Raw genomic sequence first — 22,067 nt, 5'->3', positions numbered from 1 at the left:
GCTGGCCACCTTAGAAGTCTCCAGTGCTTTCTCTCAAACCATTTTCTAGTGCTTTTTGAAGTGTGTTTTGGGTTATTGTGCTGCTGGAAGACCCATGACCTCTGAGGGAGACCCAGCTTTCTCACACTGGACCCTACATTATGCTGCAAAATTTGTTGGTAGCCTTCAGACTTTATAATGCCATGCACACAGTCAAGCAGTCCAGTGCCAGAGGCAGCAAAGCAACCCCAAAACATCAGGGAACCTCCACCATGTTTGACTGTAGGGAACGTGTTCTTTTCTTTGAATGCCTCTTTTTTTCTCCTGTAAACTCTATGTTGATGCCTTTGCCCAAAAAGCTCTACTTTTGTCTCATCTGACCAGAGAACATTCTTCCAAAACGTTTTAGGCTTTTTCAGGTAACTTTTGGCAAACTCCAGCCTGGCTTTTTTATGTCTCGGGGTAAGAAGTGGGGTCTTCTTGGGTCTCCTACCATACAGTCCCTTTTCATTCAGACACCGACGGATAGTACGGGTTGACTGTTGCACCCTCGGACTGCAGGGCAGCTTGAACTTGTTTGGATGTTAGTCGAGGTTCTTTATTGAACATCCGCACAATCTTGCATTGAAATCTCTTGTCAATTTTTCTTTTCCGTCCACATCTAGGGAGGTTAGCCACAGTGCCATGGGCTTTAAACTTCTTGATGACACTGCGCACGGTAGACACAGGAAAATTCAGGTCTTTGGAGTTGGACTTGAACCCTTGAGATTGCTCATGCTTCCTCACAATTTGGTTTCTCAAGTCCTCAGACAGTTCTTTGGTCTTCTTTCTTTTCTCCATGCTCAATGTGGTACACACAAGGACACAGGACAGAGGTTGAGTTAACTGTAATCCATGTCAACTGGCTGCAAGTGTGATTTAGTTATTGCCAACACCTGTTAGGTGCCACAGGTAAGTTACAGGTGCTGTTAATTACACAAATTAGAGAAGCATCACATGATTTTTCGAACAGTGTCAATACTTTTGGCCACAACTGTACATACTACATACATACTACATACATACTACATACATACCACATGCTACATACATGCTACATACATGCTACATGCATACTACATACATACATGCTACATACATACTACATACATGCTACATAGATGATACATACATGCTACATACATACTACATACATACTACATGCTACATACATGCTGCATACATGCTACATACCTGCTACATACATACTACATACATACTACATACAACCTACATACTACATACATACAACATACATACTACATACATACTACATACATACAATACATTCATACATTACATACAATACATACATACATACAGACATACAGTACATATAACATAGAGTACATACTCACCATTACTTGTCACTTTGTTCCCCAAAGCCAGTGTGTTCTGTAAAAAAGATTAAAATAACAAACACGCAGCAATTGCCATAAAGTAAGACTTTGAACTCAAGTAACCTCTCAGTGATGCACTGCAGGAGCCAGTGTCTCCTGTCAGTGAGTCACTGAAGGTCCTATAGAGCAGTGACATCACCCAATGTCACTGTTCTATAGGAGAGATCGTCGTGGGACACTCGCTATTAATTGGACTATGGCGGACAGGTAGTATACGGTTTATTATTTTACGTTTTTTGCAGGCGGTGAAGTATGGTAAGTATGGTGAAATGAAGAATATTAAAATACTTTTTTCCTAATGTGTGTGTGTTTTATTAACCCTTTACTAGTATTGGATTAATAACGGATAGGCGTCTTATTGATGCCTCTCCGTTATTAACCCGGCTTAATGTCACCTTACAATAGCAAGGTGACATTAACCCCTTATTACCCCATATCCCACCGCTACATGGGAGTAGGAAGAGAGGGGCTAAGTGAAGGAATTGGCACATCTTACAGATGCGCCATTTCCGGGGCGGCTGCGGACTGCCATTTGTAGCTGGTGGGTCAATATCCATGGCCCCTCTCTAGGCTATGAATATCAGCCCGCAGCTGTCTGCATAGCCATTCTGGCTATAACATATAGGGGGACCCCACGTCATTTTTGATGCAGTTTTTGGTGCAGTTTTGATGCAGTTTTTGATGCAGGTTTTGATGTGGTTTTTGGAAATATATAAATAAACAGAAAATGTGCATGATTTGAATGGAAAAATGCATGAAAATTGGATTCGGAGGCCGGATTCATCATGTCACATCTCAGTTTCATATGTTTTTTGCCCGATCCGTTGCTGTGCGTGTTTTCGCCGGACAGAAAAAACATTCCTCTGTATGTGTTTTCCGTCCGGTGGAAACAGCTTTTTTGACGGATCTGGCAAAAAACTGATGAAACGTGTGGCCATCAGGCGCAATCCGGTGCTAATACAACTTTATGAGAAAAAACGGATCAGGGGAACAACATGGATCCGGCGGAAAAAAACGTATCAAGCGGAAAAAAACGGATCCGGCGGAATAAAAAAAGGATCCGTCAGAAAAAACTGGATCCGGTGGAAAAAAATGGATCCTGCAAATGTGCTCGCAGGATGTGCTTTTTACCCATAGACTTGTATTAGCGACGGATCGCGACGGATGGCCACATGTCGCGTCCGTCGTGCAACGGATCCGTCATGTTTTGTCGGACCGTCGGCACGAAAAACGTTCAAGTGAATGTTTTTTTGTCCGTCACGTCCGCCATTTTCTACTGTGCATGCACTGCCGAAACTCCGCCCCCTCCTCCCCAGACTTCAGAATGGGCAGCGGATGCTTTGAAACACATCTGCTGCCCACGATGTGCACAAATTTCACAACATGCGTCGGTATGTCGGCACGACGCATAGCGACGGACCCCTACCGACGCAAGGGTGAAATGAGCGTTGAATTTAAAAAAACGGAAAGAAACAGCGTGGGCTCCCGCGCAATTTTCTGCGCCAGAGGGGGAAAGCCGGCGGCCGGGGGCCAATATTTGTAGCCTGCTATGAATATCAGCCCGCAGCTGTCTGCCTAGCCTTTACTGGCTATTAAAATAGGGGCCCCTATATTTTATAGCCAGAATGGCTATGCCGACAGCAGACATTTATAGCCTAGAGAGAGGCCATGGATATTGGCCCCCCCGGCTACAAATACCAGTCTGCAGCTGCCCCGGAAATGGCGCATCTGTAAGATGCGCCAATTCCGGCATTTAGCCCCTCTCTTCCCACTCCCGTGTAGCGGTGGGATATGGGGTAATAAGGGGTTAATGTCACCTTGCTATTGTAAGGTGCTCTATAGGACCCTCAGTGACTCACTGACAGGAGACAATGGCTCCTGCAGTGCATCACTGAGAGGTTACTTGATTTCAAAGTCTTACTTTATGGCAATTGCTGCATGGGAAAATTTCTCACACAGCAAAGGCATAAAGTGAGACTAGGGACTATTTTTTTTACAGCGGCGGAGGAATACAGTGCGGAAGAGTACCTTCCTCCCATCATTGTGTTCCTGGAGCCCTTGGAGAGCGGTCGCATCAGCTGATGCTGCCGTTCTCCACGGGAGATCGTCGTGGGACACTCGTGGATTTCTGCGGACAGGGAGTAAATTGGTTGTTTTTTATTTTAAACTTTTTTACAGATGACACTGGCTTTGTGGAACAAAGTGACAAGTTATGGTAAATATGTAATCTATGTTTAATGTACTGTATGTCTATATGTATGTATTGTATGTAATGTATGAATGTATTGTATGTAGTATGTATGTAGTATGTATGTATGTATGTAGCATGTATGTAATGTATGTAGTATGTATGCAGTATGTATGCAGTATGTATGTATGTAGTATCTATGTAGTATGTATGTAGTATATAGCATGTATGTAGCATGTAGTATGTATGTAGCATGTATGTAACATGTAGTATGTATGTAACATGTATGTAGTATGTATGCAGTAGGTAGCATGTATGTAGCATGCAGTATTTATGTAGCATGTATGTAGCATGTATGTAGTATGTAGTATGCATGTAGTATGTAGCATGTATGTATTATGTAACATGTATGTAGCATGTATGTAGCATATATGTAGTATGTATGTAGCATGTAGCATGTATGTAGCATGTAGTATGTATGTAGCATATATGTAGTATGTATGTAGTATGTAGCATGTATGTAGCATGTAGCATGTATGTGGCATGTATGTAGTATGTATGAAGTATGTAGCATGTATGTAGCATGTATGTAGCATGTATGTAGTATGTATGTAGCATGTATGTAGTATGTATGTAGCATGTATGTAGCATGTAGTATGTATGAAGAAAGTACAGTATGTAGTATTTTTTTTTTACATTCAACACATTTGCCGGATGATGGGACTACTACTGTCCCATCATTGGCTAATGTGTCTATCACTGTCATTGTAGCAGGCATAGCCCGATGGGACTTGTAGTCCCATCGGACGATGCCTGCACAGACACAAAGACCCCCGGCAGGCAGCACAGACCTCCCGGCAGGCCACACAGACCCCCGGCAAGCTGCACAGACCCCCCGGCAGGCCGCACAGACCCCTGGCAGGCCGCACAGACCCCTGGCAAGCCGTACATATCCTCCGCAGGCCGCACAGACCCCAGAGAGGCCGGACAGACCCCCGGCAGGCCGCTCAGACCCCCGGCAGGCCACACAGACCCCCCAGCAGGCCGTACAGACCGCTGGTAGGCACGCACAGACCACTCACGGTCCCGCACAGACCCCGCCCACACAGAGACACGCAGTCTCTGCCCACGCACCTCCCACACTCAATTATACTGCATTATTGCACTGTGGGAACTTCCGATTCCGGTATCCGATATCGCAAAAATATCAGAACTCGGTATCGGAATTCCGATACAGCGAATATTGGCTGATACCCGATATTTGCAGTATCGGAATGCTCAACACTAATCGCGATGTGCAGACTGATGAGGATATTGAGATAATGTCGTGCAATAGTCTCAGTGAAATGGGGCGACAGCATTCTTGGCTTGGTTGAAGTCTTTAACAGCCTTTAATGGCTTGCTTAATGAAAAAGAGCTTTGTTAAGTCGGTCCACTCCATTAGTTGAAAAAAAAGGCTAACCCCGATAATTTATGTTGTGGCGACGTCCCCTACTCCCCGCTTTCCTTCAGCCGCACTAGAAATTCCGTCATCACCTCTTGTTCAGTTGAATTTATTGACTGGTCTGCCCTGGATTAATGCGCACCACTCATCCCAAGCCTTACCATAGACCTGCCACGTAGCTAGCGAAACGTAGGCGTGGATTAAGGGCATCAGTGATTGGTCACTCTATCCCATAGGGACGGTGGACACTGAATACTCCAGGGTTGCGCTTTGGGATGCTGGATTCTGAAAGCCTGCCAATCGGAACATAACAGTGAGTTATTGATATTATCATCTACTTCCGCCACCAAGGTGGCTCTACACCAAATATTGTTTTCTAAGCATAGCAGCGCTAGTCTGTGTAAGGGGGCGAGTATGGGCAAGGATGAAGATGACATGTGGTTTAGGCTCTTAGTTGTTCTCATATTTTTTGTTTGGAAACAAATGTTAGCGTTTCTCAACTGATCAGCCCATATCTCAACAGCCACCACTATTGCGAAAATTTCCCATAAGACTGGATCGCACCCCCAGTTTGATGTTGTCCATAGCTCTGGCCAATCGCTTTTGCACCATTGGTTTTTGTAGATTGCTGCAAAACCCTCTTTTTTGCTCCACCCTATTGCCAGCCCTAGGTTTTTGCTTGCAGTTGACGAATTCTACCGCCTTATTGAAAGACGGGTATGTGACGGACGCTTCTTCTGGGAACAAGATCTGAACCTGAGCATGTGCCGCCCCCAGTGGCCATTTTCCCGGAGGCCACCGCATCGCAGCAATGGAGCTGCTGGTGCCTCCGGGCTTTGAGGAAATGCCAGAGGAGCCCCGACGCTGCACAAAGATATGCTGCCACACAGCACAGAGCACCCATGGTACGAAGATACGCCACCCCACAGCACAGAGCCCCGACACTGCATGAAGATACGCCGCCGCCCCACAGCACAGAAACCCCACGCGGCACAAAGAGGAGCCATCGCGCCCCATCACAGAGACCCCATGCTGCCACAATGCGGTAATAGGGGGATACTGCACTCACACTTTCCTGTGAGAAGCCCCCTCTCTTCGTCATTGGGACCACTCCCCCCAAAAAAGCACATTAGTCACCGGCCCTATAAGACGACACATGGCATATAAGAAGACCCCCGACTTTTAAGAAGATTTTATATTTTAACTGGAAAAGTTGGGGGGTCGTCTTATACGCCCAGTCGTCTTATACGCCGGAAAATATGGTAATTCAACCTCCTTTTGTATTTTTTGTTTTAGAATTTCGGGGAATTCACAAGCAGATTTTAGGTTATCAGATAGGGTTGGCGTTCTCGTAAACTTGAAAGGGATAAAAAACCCGTCCGTAAAGCCAAAGTGTAGTTGCCGTGCAGCTTCTTTATTAGGATAGAGGTCTAGCCAGGGGCCCATCGCGGTTACGCTCACTGGAGTTCTGCCTTTTAGGCGCTTTATATGACTGACGAGTGCACATTGAAGCTGGGTTTCCCCCCCCACAAACTGAGCAGTCATGTCTGAATTTGCACAGTGCATGGAAACGACCTTTTCCCTCATTAAATAGCCAGCAGGCACTGGGTTTTCGTATGACCACTGAGTTTTGACCTACGGCTCTGGAGTAGTTAGTAGTCACCGCTGAAAAGGGGGATTGCTTCTGCGACAGCATCAGTTGCAACCACACGTCTGTTGCTTCCATCCCCCAGCTTAGGTCGGGCCGTAGGGATAGCCACCTGCAGAACTGCTCATCATACCGCCACCAGGCAGAACCGCCATGCAATTTGTATGAACTATATATCAGGTCCTGATATATAAATAGTTCGGAGCAGCATTCCAGATGCTTCTGGCCCATAATACAGCCCAATACTGCAAATGTGCAAATGCCAGAAGCCAATTATTAATTGTTAATGCTATTCTTGATCTATTTCTATCATATCCCCATTTGTTTGCTTTATCTACAGTTTGTTGACCAAATGATAATAACGACCATATGTCGACATAATCGTTGTTCCAGATTTTTTGGCTCGTCTCCTGGTCTATATCAGCGCCTAGCATCTTTGTGTAAACTCGATCACTGTATTGCTGTATTGTTTTCCGCTGTACCGCTCGGTTGCCATAGGTGTAGAATTAGCCCCTTTATCGCTGAGGTTAGCTCCATTTCTTTTATGTTAACCCCGTAACGTAATGATTCATCACTACCTTTGGAACACTCACCGCTGTGTGACTCTGGAGGAGTGTAAACCGATCATGGAGGAACCCCAGCTCCCACTGATGCTGAAGGGGTGATTTCATAGGATGGACAGCTATGGACTGGCCAATGCATTGACTGGAAACCAGAGAAGATTGAGAGGTGTATTCCTGGCTGTTAGCCAACATTGGAGCGCATTACTGACTGTTGTGGCTCGAGCCTAAGTACAACCATGTGATGGCGGAGTTACAGCTCTGTCTTGTGTGACTACCTGGTAGCTGACTTGGATGGAAGCTCTTGGGAATAGGTCTCCCCGGCTGGTAGCCTTGGAGGGTGCACGCGACTTTTGGCATTTGTCGTGCGGCCGATATCACCTATCTGGACTCTGCGACGTGTTGGACCCTTCTGATGTGGCTGATGAAAGCCATCCTGAGGCCTTAGATCTGCGGCGGCTCGTATGTGAGCTGCACCTGTGTTGGTAACGGGAGGGACGACTTTTAGAGGGGTAGCGAGAATGTTTAACGGAGTTTGCTAGAGGAGGATTGGGAGGATGTGTGGCGTCTATGCCTGCGTCCGCCATTACCATGTGGCATGTTGCTATGTGGCATGTTGGGGGTAATTAATTATATCAGTCGCCATGGGGGGGGTTACTGGCCCTAGTCAGTAATGTCTTGCTGTTTATTACGGGGGGTGTTAAAAGGTTACCGTAATCAATAGCTAAAACCTGCTGACAGATTCTCTTTAGGCTAAGTTTAAAATCTGTGTTTCTTCATATATAATTATGTCGCTTAATTTGGTCTCTCATAATGTTGGCTACGAGCCTGCTTTCTTTACCGCACATCAGTCCTGCTTCAGGTTCAGGCACCAACTCCTGCACCTGGGCCATTTATATTTACTAACTGAGCCACAGCTATATTCTGACCTGGGGTCTCCTCCAGTCTCCTCCCTGAGGAAGTATGCACTTCACCCTTGAGTTCCTACTAATGCAATTCTTTATTCTTTTACTATATCTATCGTCTTTGACCAGCAGATGGCAGAATTCGCTTGCAGCCACTCTGGTAGGGATTATCTGTGTTCGCTTTCTCACTTGTCTATCTCCTTACAGTCTTTCAGTACATTACAGGTTTAGTTTGTGTATGTATGTTATTATTCTTCATTTTTTCTGTGTATGTCTATTTCCCTCTTATTAACCAATTTGTATAAGCACAACATATTGTGGGTATTAAATGCTATCTTCATGTTGTAGTTCAGTGTTAACCATTGTTTCGGCTACAGAGACACATTAAATAATTGTAAATACCTGTTATAAGCCATTGAGTCTTTGTGTCATTGACTAACTACTCATCATTCATAGTGGTCTAGCAAAAGCTGCTTTTTGAAAGAGAAAAAATGGCCCATAACTAAATCCTCCCAACACGCTAAGGATAAGTTCACACTAGGTGATTTTTCATAGTTTTTTTTGCAACAGAGCCTGATGTCTTGGCGGGAAAGAAACTGCAGAAAAAAAAACATGTTCTTCTTGCAATTTTTGCTGCATTTTTGCAGTGTTTTTTGTATGCTAGATTTGTCTCATGTGCCTGCTGATAAAGTTTAGTGTTGAAAAGTCCTATTCTATAGAATCAAGTTTTTGCACATGAAATGCAACAAACCTGATTTTTCAGCATTTTTTCACCACTCATTCATGTCAATGGGTGAAAAATGCTGAAAGAAGTGACATGCTCCATTGTGAAAAAAAAAATGCAAAGCACAAATTCCTGAAGACAAAAAAAAAACAAGCTGTGGGCATGGGATTTCTGAAATCTCAAAGACTCTGCTGCTGTTATAAAATCTGTCTTCCCCAGACTGGTGTCCATAGATTGGGACCCGGTCCTTTTGTCTGCCCTTATTTACACACTGAGGTCAACTCTGACACATGGTAAGGATTTTAATACTAGACAGCATTTATGATCCCAATCAGGGCACCTTGACGATGGTGCGATAGCTTTTATGCTATTTTTGATCAAAAACAGTATAACTGATAAAAACCCTGAGTTATTTAAATGCACTTGCTTTTTACTTATTTAGTTGCAGAGGGGTTTTTTGCTCATATTGTTTCTTGTAGGTTTTGTGTGCTTTGTGGCCAATGTGAACATCCGTTTATGTGCTGCATGTGTAAGGAGGAGAGGCGGAATTGGCATTCCTTGTCCGAGACGAGTCCGGAACTATCGGTGCTGTCACCCGAGTTGCAGGGGGGAAGATTTTGTTCTCCGGACATACCTTTGAACTTAAGACCAAGGGGCATAGAGACCTTAAGAGGTCAAGAGTGAGTGGGGAAAGTAGAGTGGTGGCGGGAAGCAGTAGTGTGCGGAGGCTGAGCGTGAGGTCTCCCGTGCCGTACAGTCAGGACAAAGTAGGCCCAAGCCACAGGGGCCCACATGGGCTTACCGGAGACTTTAGGCAGAGACTCTTCCAGAGACTCCTGACAGTTCCGACGCCTGTAGTGCCACTGAGCCCGAGTTATTCCTCCTCACAACCAAACCGCAGGGGCGCTCTCCAAGACGGGACAAGCAGGCCACAGACAGGGTACGGCTGCCTGACATATTTGCTCCCGTATACTCCAGTGCTGTGTCAGCACTTAAGAGAAAGGACTGTCCCCTCTCCAGCATATCTCCTCTTGGATCCAGGACCCGCGACCGGACATCCCAGGAACACATTCGACATCGCGTCCCAGGATCCCATCCAGAGCAGGACTACACCGGACACTTCAAGCATTCAAACTGGAACACCACCGCCATCATCGCACAGACTGCTTCTTAACGACGCCAGATTGATAAGTTTCCGGTAAAAGGGGAGGAAAGGATAAAAGCGCGACGATTTAAATGGGGAATATAGGTGGCACTCACCTTTTATACATCTTGATATCTTGCATATAGGTCATTTGGGACTATTAGGTGTTCAAAGGTGGATTTCTTCTGTGGTAGGTATGCTGCAAATTGCTGGTAGCTAGTATGTCACTCAGACCAAGTAACCATAGGAGTGTTAGCCAATAAACTTTATACCAGGCTATTTGCATTCCCGTGGGTGTAGGATCCAAGGCTTCTTATTATCCAAAAAAGGTTTTTATCATTTCCCAAGAAAAAGTACATGCAATGCGTCTTCTCCCTGTTTGGAGTAACGCAGTTACATTAAATCCCTTTGTTAACCCTTGCTCTGCCTCCGACCGTTACTGCATACTGATACATGCTTTCACATGTATATCAACTTGGATTAAGCTCAATTTTTGTGTATTTCCTGGTGTTATAAAATGCAGATGAAAATTTGCATGAAGAAACGCATTAAAAAAATCTGTGTAAAAATGCCTGGTGTGAGCCTAATTCTAAAGCAACATTATTCACTTTATTTCGCTGTAAGCAGCAATAAGGAAAATTGCTGTATGGTGCTGTTAAGACTGTTGGTGATGAATTGTGTGAGTCCCAGAATGATTTGGCACTGAGCCACAAGAAGTAGATAAATGTGATATTTAAATGACTTCTAGAGTTTGAGATTTAAGAAAATTTGCACAATGGTTTGAGTGGGATGACCACTCCCTCTCTACGTTGGTTAGGTTCGGAAAAAAATGAAAATAATTTGCCTGTGGGCAGAGTGGTTGTATAAATGGGCTTTAATAAAAGTCAGAAAAGCTGAGTTTTTTTGTAGAATCTTAAATAAACTACTTGCAGATTCAGAAAAGCTCCCTTTGATTCCCTATCAGTTGAGATTTAATTTGCAATCACATTTGTAGAACTCAAAGGTACTTAGGATTTTAAAATGATGTAAAATGACTAGTGTTGAGCGATACCTTCCGATATTCAAAAGTATCGGTATCGGATTGGATCGGCCGATATCCAAAAAATATCGGATATCGCCGATACCGATACCCGATACCAATGCAAGTCAATGGGACACAAATATCGGAACGTAAATAACCCCTTTCTGTCCTTCTATATGCTGTGCCGGAGGGGGGGAAGAGTGTGGGTGGTGCGTGGGTGGTACGTGGGTGGACACTGAGTGTCTGTGTCTGCGGGCAGGGTCTGTGCGGGCCTGCCAGGGATCTGTACGTGCCTTCTGGGGCTGTATGCGGTGTGCAGGGGATCTATGCGGCATGCCGGGGCTGCCCGGGCTCTATGCGGCGTCGGGGGGTGTCTCTGTGCAGCGTGGGGGGGTCTCTGTGCGGCATGGGGGGTCTCTGTGTGGCGTGGGGGGTCTCTGTGCGGCGTGGGGGGTCTCTGTGCGGCATGGGGGGGTCTCTATGTATGCTGTATGTATGCAGTATGTATGTAGTATGTATGTATGTATGTACGCAGTATGTATGTAGTATGTATGTAGTATGTATGTAGCATGTATGTGGCATGCATGTATGTATGTATGTATGTAGCATGTATGTAGCATGCATGTATGTATGTATGTAGCATGTATGTAGCATGTATGCAGTATGAGTGTATGTAGCATGTATGTAGCATGTATGTATGTAGTATGTATGTAGTATGTAAGTATGTATGTATGCAGTATGTATGTAGCATGTATGTATGTAGCATGTATGTAGCATGTATGTATGTAGCATGTATGTATGTAGCATGTATGTATGTATGTATGGAGTATTTTTTTTTCATTCAACACATTAGCCGGATGATGGGACTACTAGTGTCCCATCATTGGCTAATGTGTCAATCACTGTCAGTGTAGTAGGCATCGTCCGATGGGACTTGTAGTACGCACACCGCAGAGACACCCTGCACGCCCCACAGAAACCCCGCACGCCGCAGAGACACCCCGCATGCTGCACAGAGACCCCCCCCGCACGCCGCAGACACCCCGCACGCCGCAGAGAGACACCCCGCATGCCGCAGTGAGACACCACGCACGCCGCACAGAGACACTCCGCACGCCGCATAAAGCCCCGGCACACACGCAGTGAGCCCCACGGTCACGCACAGACACCGCTCACACACGCGCACACACACACACGCAGTCTCCGCTCACGCACTGCCCACCCACCACCCACACTTCATTATACTGCATAATTCCACTATAGAAACTTCCGATTCCGATTTCCGATATCGCAAAAATATCGGAACTCGGTATCGGAATTCCAATACAGCGAATATCGTCCGATACCCAATATTTGCAGTATTGGAATGCTCAACACTAAAAATGACCCATCCTATGTAAAGGCTATGAAAATTACAGTTTTAAAAATTTTCTTTAACCTCTTTCTGCCATCGGACGAAATAGTACGTCCAATGGCAGAACCCCCGCTTTCATGCGGGGTCCGGCAGTGAGCCTGCATCAAAGTTGGGACATGTCAGCTGTTTTGAACTGTGATCTGCAAGGCATATTAATTTAATGATGCCTGATCATGGTGAGCCATGGCTACATATAACAGAGGTGGGGGGAGATTCTATCTGCACTGTTGGAGCGCGTGTCTGATTTAGGGAGTTTGATGGCACAGGATGAGGCCCTAGAGGAGGTGAAGGAGGCAGAAGCAGTGGAATAAGTGTTAGATACAGAGGTCTGTCCCGCAAGCCTTGGGGATTCAAAGACTTGTGGAGCAGCCCCTTTACTGCCGGACCCCACTGCCACCAGAGCCACCCAGTGCCTAGTTACTAAGATGTAACGTCCCTGCCCATGTTTGCTCTTCCAGATGTCAGTGGTGATATGCAACAGATATAGATTTTTTCAGGGAATGGGTGATGTTGTCGGTGACATGCTGGTGCAGTGCAGGCACAGTTTTTTTAGAGAAATAATGGCATCTGGGCAACTGGTACCGGGGGACTTTGACGGCTATCTACTTTTGGCAACATCTGTATCCACCAGGCGCAAAAGGCTGCATTTCTGTGGCCAACAGATTGAGGATGGTGGATTTCATGTTTTTAGTTTTGTCACGTGTAGGAGGAAACATTCTTTTACGTTACCACAACTTCGGGACTGAGAGCTGGCTGTTGTGCTGAGTATGGATAACGGGAAAAAATGTGGGACTGAGAGTGAGATGCAGGCGGAGATATTGTGATGGATTCAAAAAGATGTGTTGTGCTAGATAACACAAAAGCCTCAGTCATGTCTACTTCCGTAATAGCTGACAGGCTCTCACTCACCCCGACTATTGATGGTAAACAGTTGTAGCTTCTACGGCCAGAGACCTGTGTGAGAAGATTTGGAATGGTAATGGAGGAGGAAGAAGCAGCAGATGAGATTGTTGGGACAGCCGGTGGTTGGCGAGGCCTGCTAGTCTGCATTTTACACAGATTCTCACACTAAGGCTGCCATCACACTAGCAGTATCTGGTCAGTATTTTACATCAGTATTTGTAAGCCAAAACCAGGAGTGGAACAAACGGAGGAAAAGTATAACAGAAACATATGCACCACTTCTGCATTTATCACCCACTCCTGGTTTTGGCTTACAAATACTGATATAAAATACTGACCAAATACTGCTAGTGTGAAGGCAGCCTTACGCATGTTGATCATTCATGTACTGGTTCATGCATGTCGAAAAATTATTGCAACTTTTGACTGTAATAGTGTGTATTAGGTCATCCTTTGCGGCAACCCTTGCCGCCCCTGCGAACTGCACACAGCCAGAGTTTGGGTTGAGGATGCAGTGCTTGTCGTGGTTGCATTACTTTGTATCTGTGTGGGAAGCTGCAATGTGACCACCTGATATTCCTCCACCTCCTCTGAAGAGCTACACAGCTGCATACATCTGGGTTCACACCAAGTGGGATCTACAACCACATCATCATCCTCTCTGTTCTCACTCTCCTCACCCTGAGAGTCACCAATCTCCTCTCTCTGCCCTGACACCACAGTATAGATGCGGCAGAAAAACGACTAGCACATCCAAACTAGTGTGAATAGGTGCATACCAGGAGCAGCTACCTCCATATACAATATACAAAAAAAGGTTGCACTCTATCGTGCCAAAGCATGTCGAATATGAAATACATGAAATATGAATAGCAAAATGGCTTTTTGAACATTAGGAAAAATATTTATAAGATGCTTTGCACAGAATAGTGTGAGCCCATCAACCTTCGTCAAGGTGGCCTCATTAATCTGATGGGTCCCTGACCTCCCTGTCCAAATGTGAACATTTACCTAAGGCTAATGTCTGTATGCATGGGTGAATGTGGAGACCTCTACACAACAGTATAGTCTGCTTGCGCCTCTGGTTTCTCAGTCTCATAAGGATCACCTCCACCCTTGGTAGTTAACGTATAGTGACGAGGGTCTGGATTCTGCTCAGACCCACTTTGTCCAGCCCCGGATCAAACTTGAAAAAATGCTGGGCATAGATGCAGATGTTTTCCTACTCTGGATTATGTGATTCTTCAGAGCAGACCTCTGATGCCCATGATATACAATGTGTGAACAGCTCTTCAGAATGGCCCATCTGAGGTTCCCCACAGTCAGTTGGGAGTTTGGAAATTTTTGACGCTGGGGGAAACAAGGATGATTGGGTTGCCACCTCTGAGAATTGTACTGTGTGTGATGTTAAGGTGGAGGAAGATGATTAAATGCCACTTGATGCAGCACTTGCCATCCACTGTAGCACATGCTCCTTTTGATCTTCAATTACAAGGCGTACCGCTTTGAGGCTGCCAAATAAAGGGATTCGAGTAGGCTGGCCAGTAACAGATGTTGTCTGTAGTCTTTGGATAAAACAAGATGGTGTTTGTTCATTTGAGCTTTCATTCATATCAACACCTAACCCACGTACACGTCGAACACACAGTCTATTCCCCCTTTCACCGTGACCTTGCTTTTTCCCACCCATGTAAGTAGTCTTCCCTTCTGGTACCCTGCTGTTTCACAAACTTAGCCCAATAGCTGTCAGTCACCTGTCACTAGATGAACAGTCACTACTTAATTTCTTAGGCTACTTTCACACTAGCGTTGTTTGCTGTACGTCGCAATGCGTCGTTTAGGAGAAAAAACGCATCCTGCAAAGTTGTCCGTAGGATGCGTTTTTTCTCCATAGATTTACATTAGCGACGCATTGCGACGTATGGCCACACGTCGCAACCGTCATGCGATGGTTGCATCGTGTTTTGGCAGACCGTCGGCACAAAAAAGTTACATGTAATGATTTTTTTGCGCGTCGTGTCCGCAATTTTCGACCGCGCATGCGTGGCCGAAACTCCGCCCCCTCCTCCCCGGTCCTTTCAATGGGCCAGCGGAAGCGTCGTAAGACTGCTTTCGCTGCCCACGTCGGGCATCACTTTCACAACGCCCGTCGGCACGTCGGGCCGACGCATAGCGACGGCCCGTGCCGTCGCTAGTGTGAAAGAAGCCTTAGTGTGCCTGAACAACACTGCTATGCCTAACGATTTTTAAGTGGAAACCTAGCCTTCTGATTAGTCATTGAAACAGTTTTAGTATGAATGATTTGGAGTAGCTAATTGGGCCTCGTGGCTGCATCACTATATAAGGTCTAACAACTTTTTTATGAAAATCTGGCCATCTGATTTTCCACTAAAACACAGTTTTAGAATAAACGATTTAGAGTAATAATAATATTCTTTATTTTTATATAGCTCTTTACAGACATTATCATTTCTATCTCCATTGGGGCTCACAACCTAAATTCCCTATCAGTATGTATTTGGAATGTGGGAGGAAACTGGAGTGCTAAGAGCAAACCCGGAGAGAACATACAAACTCTTTGCAGTAGTTGTCCTTGGTGGTATTTGAACCCAGGACTCCAGCGCTGCAAGGCTGCAGTGCTAACCACTAAGCAGTCGTGCTGCCCCTAAGTAGCTAATTGGGCCTTGTGGCTGCCACACTATATTAGGACTAACAATTTTTGCATTGAAATCTCTCCTGATTTGCCACTGAAACACAGTTTTAGCACAAACGATTTGAAGCAGTTAATTGGAACTTGTGGCTGCACGACTATATTATGCAAAGATATTTTTAAGCGAAAATCTTGCCTTCTGACTTGCTACTGAAACACAGTTTTAGCACAAATGATTTGGAGCAGCTTATTGGGCCTTGTGGCTGCAACACTATATTAGGCCTAACAATTTTTAAGAGGAAATCTGGCCTTCTGATTTGCCACTAAAATACAGTGTTGGCACACATGATTTGGAGTAGCAAATGGGGCTTCTGGAGACTGCCACATCATTTTTAAATAATGTACTTCGATGCTGGAAGATTGATTTCTCACTGGACAGAATCCTATCTCTTTCATTGACAAGTTCACTTTCAGCAGCACCAGCACTAGCGGAGGAGTAACCTCTCTGCACTGTGACACTGAGCAAATGGCGCCAGCAAAACAAGATGTCCGCTTTTTATATGGCCAGGGACATGTGACTTCGGCAACCAATCACAGAAGACCTTGTGTCATGATGTAGTGGATGGGTTCTATGCCCTGATTGGTTGCCGGCATCAACACACATAAAGTTAAGTTAAAAAAAGTGTGTGCTGCTCCTGTAATCTCTTGAGATGCTCCTTTAACCGTTCCGCTCCCCTTCCCCTCATCAAACACATTCCCTCGCCCCCCCTTCCCTGTTCATAATACAGCAGCACTCTTGTATCCAAAGTCATACAAAATCATTAGTGGAAACGCAATGATTTACCGAACTGTGACCATCTTTTGCCAACTCTGAGTAAAAATGCTTGTGAAAGCGAACACGAATTTGAATGTACTACGTTCGTGCCGAATTTGAGATTGGTGAACGTTTTACAAACACATTCGCTCACGTCTAGTGGTAAGCTCTTACATTCTCATTCTGAATTTGATAGATTTCAATTGACAAAATAACGTCCAGCCCACACAGAAGATGCTGTGTGAACTGGGAATTCACAACTGCGGCCAAATTATACAGTAGAGGACTGTAGTAGTTTTGGAAATGGCTGGAGGCAGCAATAGATAGTTTCTAATGCACTCATTGCATGCACATTTGTGATTAATAGCATAACATTTTAACATAAGAGTAGTAAACTATAGAACTCTCTGCCACATGATGCTTAATATTTGATTATTTGAAAAAGTTTAATACATATCTAAATGCCTTTGTAGAGATACAGGGCTAGTGGATGCTCTCGCCCGCAGGCCCAGCTATCTTTAGAAAGACTGAATGGACCATGAACTCAAGCTCATGTCCCTGGGCCTTCTGAAATAATATGTCTGGATAACTCAGATTAAATGTGATGTCACCACAGTTTTACTTGAGATAAAAATGATTATAAGATGGGTGCTAAATCCAGGGATATATTTGAAGCCTGAAAAGCAAATTCTACTTAATATAAGACAGTTGGTAATAATCCAGACTTTTTGCCTATGCTGTATTGTCTTGGAATTTCTGTCTAATTTGTCCTTCATGTGCCCTTTAAATCTTTTTACAGCTATGTTTCAAAGGCTATTGTTGCTTTTCTTTTCAGGTGAGCCTCATTACTGATTCATTCTGTTGACAAATTAATGTCCAACTATGATCTGGTCAATGATGGTTTTCCACTTCTATCTGAAAATACTGAAACACAGGTGAAGTATACTTCAGAGCTCTCATTTGCATTGTCATGTTCAGTTTGATTCATATGTCATGTTCACTTAGGTTGCAAATCTGTCAAAATTCAAATTGGGGAGATTCAGTAAAATTCAGCTCTAAAATTCAATTTGAATCAAATTTACTCGATTCAATTTGATTGTGTCCCAATTGCCATCAAAACCCTTTAAATACGCTCTGAGGGTCTCCCAGCCCTAAACAACAATAACTAGATGGGTAGGGAAGGTGTTTAAGCAATAAAATGTCATAGCCATCCAGTCCCTTAATTATCCATACCACGGCAGATCCTCCCCGGGCCACTGCTAGCTTTCTAAGGCACCCACTCTGTACCAGTGCTAGTCTCTCTTCTCATCCCAGATGAAGCTGATGAGGCAGCACTTGAGTTGGGCAAGAGCCAAACACATCTATATATGCTGTTTATAGTATAATAAAAGTGAGTATTATAAAGTGAACTTAGTAAACATGTGTGTGAAGCTTAATTGCTGTGGTACTTCACTATTCCAGGATTCTTCCAGCATTAGCTATGTTATTAGATCTACAAAGCAATTCCCCAGATAAATTGGGAAAGCTAAATATCCCTCATGTCTTGGGAAAGCTATAGCTTCTGTAAATGAAAAGACTGAAAATCAAATTTCTTAACAATTCATCATATTTAAAGGGAATATGTCACCAGTAGTGTTGAGCATTCCGATACTGCAAGTATCGGGTATCGGCCGATATTTGCTGTATCGGAATTCCGATACCGAGTTCCGATATTTTTGCGATATCGGAAATCGGAATCGGAAGTGTGCGGTGCGTATGGTTCCCAGGGTCTGGAGGAGAGGAAACTCTCCTTCAGGCCCTGGGATCCATATTCATGTAAAAAATAAATAATACAAATAAAAAATATTGATATACTCACCCCTCCGGCGGACCCTGGTGCTTAGCGGTGCCTCAGTTCCTAAGAATGCAGGGAGTGAATGACCTTCGATGACGTCGCGGCTTGTGATTGGTCGCGTGAGCGGTCACATGAGCGGTCATGCAACCAATCACAAGCCGTGACGTCATCGAAGGTCCTTCACTCTGCATTCTTAGGAACGGAGGCAGACGCTTGGACCGGTGAGAGCCGGGGCCGTCAGAGGGGTGAGTATATCAATATTTTTTATTTTTATTCTTTATTTTATACATGAATATGGATCCCAGGGCCTGAAGGAGAGTTTCCTCTCCTTCAGACCCTGGGAACCATTCCGATATTTTGTGTCCCATTGATATGCATTGGTATCGGGTATCGGTATCGGCGATATCCGATATTTTTTGGATATCGGCCGATCCAATCCGATACCGATACCTTTGCATATCGGAAGGTATCGCTCAACACTAGTCACCAGGTTTTTGCTATGTAATTCAAGAGCAGAATAATGTTGGGGCGGAGACCCAGATTCATGCAATATGTCACATACTGGGCTACATGTTGTCCTTTTTATACAATTACTGTTTTCTGTGCTACAGATCTAGCAGTGCGCAAATGCTGAGCTCTGTATAACCCCGCCCACTGTACAGTGACAAAAAGCTGCTAATCGATGATGGGGGCAGGGTTATACAGAGCAGATGACAGGATAATATGCTGCTAATAAAATACTGATTTTATTGAAACAGCAAAACACAGCCTATTAAGTGACACATCTCGGGAATCAGAGTTTCTCCACCTTCATCATTCAGCTGTGAAATTACATATCTAAATCCTGCTGACAGATTCTCTTTAGGCTAAGCTCAAAATCTGTATCCCTACATATATATTATGTGGCTTAATATGAGTCTTTGACGAATCCAACGCCTATAACACAAGCTTTGGTTGTGATATGTTTTAATGACTTTTTGCTTTTGCTAATTAACTGGGTTTCCCAAATTCCCAAATAAAGTTTGTGCTTTATTATTATTATTATTATTTATTTATATAGCACCATTAATTCCATGGTGCTGTACATGAGAAAGGGGTTACATACAGAGTTACAGATATAGTTTACAGTAAACACGTTTACAGTGACAGACTGGTATAGAGGGGAGAGGACCATGTCCTTGCGGACTTACATTCTATGGGATAGTGGGGAAGAGACAGAAGGTAGGGGGCGAGTCGATGGCGATGCGGTGGCTCTGGCGATGGAGAGGCGGCGGCTCTGGCTATGGTGAGGCGGCAGAATGGTTATTGCAGGCTGTAAACTTTCTTGAAGAGATGGGTTTTCAGGTTCCGTCTGAAGGATCCAAGGGTGGTGGATAGTCGGACGTGATGAGGCATGGAATTCCAGAGGATGGGGGATATTCGGGAGAAATCTTGGATGCGGTTGTGTGAGGTACGAATAAGTGTGGAGGAGAGAAGGAGGTCTTGGGAGGAAAGGATTACGTGAGGGAAGATATTGGGAGATTAGTTCAGAGATATAGGGAGGGCACAGTTTGTGGATGGCTTTGTAGATCAGTGTTAGTAGTTTGAACTGGATTCGTTGGAGAATTGGGAGCCAGTGGAGAAATTTGCAGAGGGGAGAAGCAGGGGAGTAGCGAGGAGAGAGGTAGATTAGCCGGGCAGCAGAGTTGAGGACAGACTGGAGTGGTGCAAGAGAGTTAGCGGGGAGGCCACAGAGGAGGGTGTTGCAGTAGTCGAGGCGGGAGATGATGAGGGCATGCACAAGAGTTTTGGTAGATTGTGGGTTGAGGAAGGGACGGATTCTGGCAATATTTTTGAGTTGGAGGCGACAGGAGGTGGCAAGAGTTTGGACGTGTGGTTTGAAGGACAGGGCAGAGTCGAGAGTTACCCTGAGGCAGCGGATTTCAGGTGCGGGAGAGAGCGTGATGCCATTTACCATAATAGATAGGTCAGGTAGGGGGCTACGTGAGATGGGGGAAAGATGATGAGTTTGGTTTTGTCTACATTGAGTTTTAGGAAGCGAGAGGTGAAGAAGGAGGATATGGCTGACAGACACTTCGGGATTCTGGACAGCAGAGAGGTGACATCTGGGCCAGAGAGGTAGATCTGAGTGTCGCCTGCATACAGGTAGTACTGGAAGCCATGGGACTTTATGAGTTGTCCTAGGCCAAGGGTATAGATGGAAAAAAGTAGGGGCCCTAGGACAGAGCCTTGAGGGACTCCAACAGAGAGAGGGTGGGATGAGGAGGTGGTGTGGGAGAGGGAAACACTAAATGTGCGGTCGGAAAGGTATGAGGCAATCCAGGACAGGGCAAGGTCTTTGATGCCAAGGGAAGAAAGAATCTGTAGCAGTAGGCAGTGATCGACTGTGTCGAAGGCAGAGGACATGTCAAGAAGGAGGAGGATGGAGAACTGTCTGTTAGCTTTGGCTATGACTAAGTCATTTTAAAATGCGCGCGTGTCCAGCCTCCCGTGACGTCACGGCTTGTGATTGGTTGCGTCGCCCATGTGACTGCGACGCAACCAATCACAACGCCGGAACGTAATTTTAAAATCCTGAAGGACCTGAAATTACGTCACGGCTTGCTGTGATTGGTTGCGTCCCGGCCACATGGGCGGCGCGCGACCAATCACAAGCCGGGACTTCGCGTAAGGAAGTTAAAGCGCAAATTTTAAGCAAACAACGCTGCCGGTTCCCTCGGTAAGGTGCAGGCTGCGTCGGAGAGGTGAGTATAGCAATATTTTTTATTTTAATTCTTTATTTTACACATTAATATGGTTCCCAGGGCCTGAAGGAGAGTTTCCTCTCCTTCAGACCCTGGGAACCATCAGGGATACCGTCCGATACATGAGTCCCATTGACTTGTATTGGTATCGGGTATCGGTATTGGATTGGATCCGATACTTTGCCGGTATCGGCCGATACTTTCCGATACCGATACTTTCAAGTATCGGACGGTATCGCTCAACACTAGTTATAATTACAGGGCTACCAAATCTGTTTACTTTATTTATTATATTTGATGTTTCTTTAGTAAGCTCTATTAACTGAATAAAATATAATTCAGTGTTTTACATTCAGAAAAATAAAATCCTCAGAGAAAAAAGTGCAGTCCTTGGTCACAGTGTTCCTCCTTTCCATAAACAGATATAGAATTTGAGACCTAGCAGAGACCTAATAAAAGATGTGGTTTAAAAAGACATTTGAAGGTATAGATGTACCTACTGAGCACTATATCCAATGAAAGAGTGAACATTGAAAATATGCAGGTAACCCAACTATCAAGTGAGGCTGAATTCAAGCAAGGTATCTACAGGAAAGAAATACCAAAGAGAGGTTGTTTTGTTAACATGCTCAAAATTTGATATCTTCTACTATCTA

At 44.8% G+C, this 22,067-nt stretch overlaps 1 protein-coding gene across 2 annotated transcripts in view; it reads left to right on the top strand.

Moving 5' to 3' along the window:
* MC5R (melanocortin 5 receptor) overlaps positions 1-22,067 on the top strand; it is a 192,151-nt gene that overhangs the window by 137,551 nt on the left and 32,533 nt on the right. For both annotated transcript variants that reach the window (XM_077267686.1, XM_077267685.1), the window contains exon 2: positions 17,669-17,768. The gene's annotated coding sequence lies outside the window, so the exon portion shown is untranslated. The remainder of the gene's footprint in view (positions 1-17,668; positions 17,769-22,067) is intronic.

Source organism: Ranitomeya variabilis, chromosome 6 (assembly GCF_051348905.1).
Source record: "Ranitomeya variabilis isolate aRanVar5 chromosome 6, aRanVar5.hap1, whole genome shotgun sequence".
Classification (NCBI taxonomy): Eukaryota; Metazoa; Chordata; class Amphibia; order Anura; family Dendrobatidae; genus Ranitomeya; species Ranitomeya variabilis.
The sequence above is the reverse complement of the archived record's forward strand: the minus strand, read 5'-3'. Positions and strand labels throughout refer to the sequence as shown.